We start from the raw sequence: 5,440 nt of genomic DNA on the forward strand, positions 1-5,440 counted from the left end.
GGAATAAACTAAATTCAAAAATAATACTTAATCCTCATCCCAACCCAATTTGATAGAGGCGTGTGGTCCCAAATGGATAGAGACCAAACCAATACAAAACTCAGGACAAGGGGGCCCTTTTGTATCTCTTTCAATGAGGATTGACTCAATTGATAACACTCATTATTTAGGTTGTTTTATTGATTACTTAGAAGTAGCATTTTCGTTCCCATTTCTTTTCACCTCTAATTATTATGAACAATTGGACTTGCTAAAGAAAAAGTAACTTGAATATAAATTATATGCAAAAATAAAAAAAAATAAAAATCAATAGAGGATAATTAACCAAACAAGCAACAATGACTTTGTTTTCATTATCCCAACTCCGACCTTGGCAAATGAAAGTAATTTTAAATTAACTAGTAGAAGTGAAAAACTGGTTAATTCACTTTCTTCATGTCATTATACAGCTTGATGATATTTCTTCATAAAATATTTCTCTTCAAATGACCAGAATAAATCTAACATCTGTTTGGGCTCCATTTTATTTAAAATGCATTTTTCTCTCTTCTTTTCAACAACACATTCTTCAATAGAATAATATTACACTTAAATTCAAAAAATTTCATTCTTTATTAATCACACGTTTTTCAAAAATCACCATTCCAAGTTACATTTTTTGCCCAAAAATTAACTTTAATGGAGCCCAAATGGAAATGTTTTTCAAAAGCCATTCCACTGAAAGAATACTTTTGTCTAACTTTATATTCTACCAGGAAGAGGAGGAAAGTGTACAGCAAAGTAAAGATTGAGAATCAAACGTAAATAATTAATATAGTACAATTTAAAACAGTTATGAAATTGTTGATTTTCCACATGGCGTTGATTTAATAAATTAACTTGTAGAAGTGGAAAAGTGGTTCAATCACTTTCTTCATGTGATTAAAAACTTATCTTTCTCCGTGTAATATTTCTATTCAAATGGCCAAAATGAATCTAAGTGGAAATATCATTTCTGTTAACATATTTTTGAAAATAACAAGTGAGGCCCATAATACAACTTCAACAACCCACTTTATATTTGTTGCCAACAATATACTTGATTGCTCCATCGTATTATAAACGCCTGTCAATTAAATAAAGTTTTTCATAAGGTTGTGGTAAAAAAATGTTAAGTATAGTTTTTTATGTCATCTTCTTACTTCCATATTGATAAATCGACAAATTACTTAAAATATAATGGACCAAAAAATAAAAACAAAAAATTGAAGTCACTGTTTCTCCTCTTATATATAGCTCCCAATGAAAGCCACATGGAGGCACTGCGTGTAGACATTAGGCAACCAGCCAAGTCAAAATAAAGAAAAGACAAGAGTTGCCTTGTGGCCAAGGCGCTATCTCCATCAGGTCCTGTTGCCGGGATGTACCCTCTAAAAGTCGAACCTCTTCACATTCGAAGTTCTATCTCTTATAGCCAAAGTGCTTGTTCACAACTAATTTTACTTTAGGAGATTCTTTTCTTTTACCTTTTCTGTCAGCCATTAATGACTATTTAAAATTGTACTATATTAATTAATTATGTTTGATTTTCAATCTTTATTTTGCTCTGCACTTTCCTCATCTTTTCAGTAGAATAGAAAGTAAGAAAAAATTGTTCTTTCGGTGGAATGGCTTTTGAAAGACATTTCCTTTAAGCTCCATTAAAATTAAATTTTTGGGAAAAATGTAATTTAGAATAGTGAATTTTTTAAAAGCGTGTGGTTAAAAAAAAGGAAATTTTTTATATTTACGTGTAACATTATTTTATTGAAAAAGGAGTAACTAGGATGAAGACGAGGTAACCAGCAAAGTACTCCATCGTGCTCCTGCTGCATCTTATCTCCGCCCTCTACTAATTCTTTCAATTTGATACTATTATATGACCCTTCAAGCTTGCTCATGCAATGACCAATTCATTTTACTTCAACTTGTCTGTACTAATGCATTAAGTGTTCAATAGTGATGTCAATGTGGACAACACTCTCCTAGATTTAAGAAGGTTGGTGGGGATAAACTAAATTCAAAAATAATACATAATCCTCGTCCTGACCTAATTTGAGATAGGCATGTGATCCAAAATGGATCAAGACTAGATCTATACAAAACTCAGGACAACACATGCCCACAAGTGGGCCCTTTTGTATCTCTTTCGATGAGGATTGACTCAATTGATACCACTAATTATTTAGGTCGTTTTATTGATTACTTATAAGCAGCATTTAAATCCTCATTTCTTTTCACCTCTAATTATTATGAACAATTGGACTTACTAAAGAAAAAGTAACTTGAATATAAATTATAAGCAAAAAAAAATAAAAATAAAAATAAAAAATAAAACAAAATTATATATATATATATATATATATATATATATATATATATATCAACAGAGGATAATTAACCTAACTACCAACAATGACTTGGTCTTCATAATCCCATCTCTAGCCTCGGCAAAGAGTAGTTTTAAATTAATTAACTAGAAGAAGTGAAAAAGTAGTTCGTTCACTTTCTTCATGTCATTAAACAGCTTGATGATATGTCGTCATAAAATATTTCTCTTCAAATGACCAAAATGAATATAACATCTTGTTTGGGCTCCATTTTGTTCAAAATGAATTTTTTTTCTTCTTTTCAACCACACGATCTTCAATAAAATAATATTACATGTAAATCCAAAACTTTTCATTCTTTTTTAACCACATATTCTTCAAAAATCACTATTCTAAACTACAATTTTTTTCCTGCAAAAATTAACTTTAATGAGCAAAAATGAAAATGTCTTTCAACAGCCATTCCACTGAAAGAACAATTTTGTCTAACTTTCTACTCTACCGGAAAGAGGAAGAAAGTGTAGAGCGAAATAAAGATTGAGAATCAAACATAAATAATTAATATGGTACAATTTAAAATAGTCATGAATTTGTTAATTTTTCACACGGCGTTGATTTAATTAATTAACTTGTAGAAGTGGAAAAGTGGTTCATTTACTTTCTTCATGTGATTAAACAATTATTTTTCTCCGTATAATATTTCTATTCAAATGGCCAAAATGAATCGGAGTGGAATGTCTTTTCTGTTAACATATTTTTGAAAATAATGAGTCCTTTAATACAACTTCAACAACCCACTTTATATATGCTGCCACCAATATACTTGATTGCTCCACCGTATTATAAACGCACATCAATTATACATAGGTGGAGGCGTGGCTTGAACACCTACTATAATACCATGTTAGCCATTTCATCTAAAGGTTAACTTATTAGAGATGGGCTCATTATTTCAATGTTATCAAAATGCAATGATCCGAAAGAATTATTAGAAATTTATAAACAGATTTCTAAAACTGTATCTAAAAAATCAAGCACTCAAGACTCAAATCAAGAATCTCAATATTCTCAAGAGACAAATAATGGTGATGACCTAATTGATCTAAGTTATGATGATTTTCTTACACATGAGAAAGAGAAGTCTGTAATAATCAAATTACTACAAGAACCCAGTTATCTTAAAGAATTGAGAAGTTATCGAGTCAATAAATCAAAAAAGATTCTATTCAAATTGTGCATGCCAGCTAATCAGATTTTCTCAAGAGATTGCCGTCCATTCCAAGAAAAAGATAATTTTATTAAAGATAGAATCATTCTTTTTTAAAGTTAGTCAAAAGATGACTCAAATATTCAAAAAGTTGGCACCATATTTCAAGATTCATCATTATATTGTCTCCCACTCAACTATTCAAGATTCCTTCTTTCAAATGAAAGAAATTTCAAGTTCGAATTTCAAGTATATGAAGACTTCAAGAGTTCATTTCAAGGCAGAGCGAATTTAGCATTAGAAGTTTGTTCTCTACAAATTTAAAATTTGTATTTTTCAAATTTTCTACTCTGTAATAAAAATATCATCAATATAAATTTTCACTATTCAATTATCTCTGTATTTCATATTTTTTTATCATTTTCTAGTATTCTCATTTTATTCTCATTTCCCTGGGCCATTTTGGTATTAAAGCCATAAGAAAGTAAGGTGAAATTTTAGTAGTTTATCACTATAGGCACTATTCAAATAGGAGAACCTGATTTGATTTCGGAATGTCTACTGAATAGACGTAGGTCAGCCTGTTTTTAGCCGGAAAAGGCGTGTTAGGGAGGTCCTGTTTGTAGGCTTGGTAAGAATCAGTCTATCTTATTTTACTGTTTTTATCGTGATAAATTGATATAATTTCATTAAATTTAATTATGTCTTCAGTAGCAAATTGTTAAGGAGATCGAGATCTAGAAATAGACAAGAAAATCAATCGAATGAGAATAAAACAAATGTTTTTCAAACAGAAGAAGAAGTTGATAATGCATTAGCATCATCTGCATCAAATGTTTTCAATACTCATGAACTTCAAATTGCACAAATTGAACAACGTCTTCAAAATTGGACTATTCCAAAAATGGATAAACATACCATCTATGAAATACGAAAATTTAATTTTTCTCAAAATTATGTTATCAAAACAATTGAACAAACTGTTTCAATTAATAGTGAAAATTCTTTCATTAATTTGCTTACAAAAGAAGCTATTGAATCCCACAAGAAGAAATTTAAATAACTTCATGTTGGATTAGTACAAATAGCAGTCAAGCCCTTGTTTAGACTTGGTCTTGATGTTCCAATTTTAATTACTCTTAGAGATAAAAGACATCTCAATTTTGAAAATTCATTACTGTCGCTTCTAGAATCAAACCTAGAAAGTGGTCTAGTATTTTCAAATTATTATCCAAATTTTTCCATCAAACTCAGTGATGGAGCAATTCTCAATTCTCTCAATCTTCGTATTCAAACAAAAAATCTTGAATTTGATAGTCGATCAAATGCTTTTACTATAATATACAGAGTCTATTATAAGCTTTTGAATACTCAACTCAATATTGGATGCTCTTCATTCTTCACCTAGAGATGAGATTCTTTTAGTTGAAGTTAACTCATTCCACTCAAATGTTGAAATTTCAAAAAGAATTCCATGGGATCTTCAATCTCGTGGACTTGAATGAAATTTTGATAATGTTCAAGTACCTATTCCTGCTCAAACTAAAACAATTCCAAATCAAATTCTTACTTTTTCAGATGGAAAAGCGAAGATTCTCTTCAAAGATTCAAAGATCTTATTCTGCTAAATATTTTTCTACTAGATCTGAAGAAAAACCCAGATCATCTTTACAATCTTCCTATAAAGGAGCAGATTTTACTCCTATTATTCCAAAACCTCATTATCAAAATGAATATGAAAAAGATGATGATCAACCAGAATCACCAACTTTTTCAGATATGGTTCCTTCTTCCAACCTTGATAGTCAATGTAATGTTATTTCTTCTGAAATCGATAGAAGAAAATAATTCAAACATGATCGAAAATTTTGTGTTAAAAATTTTA

Source organism: Olea europaea, unplaced genomic scaffold (assembly GCF_002742605.1).
Source record: "Olea europaea var. sylvestris unplaced genomic scaffold, O_europaea_v1 scaffold256, whole genome shotgun sequence".
NCBI lineage: Eukaryota > Viridiplantae > Streptophyta > Magnoliopsida > Lamiales > Oleaceae > Olea > Olea europaea.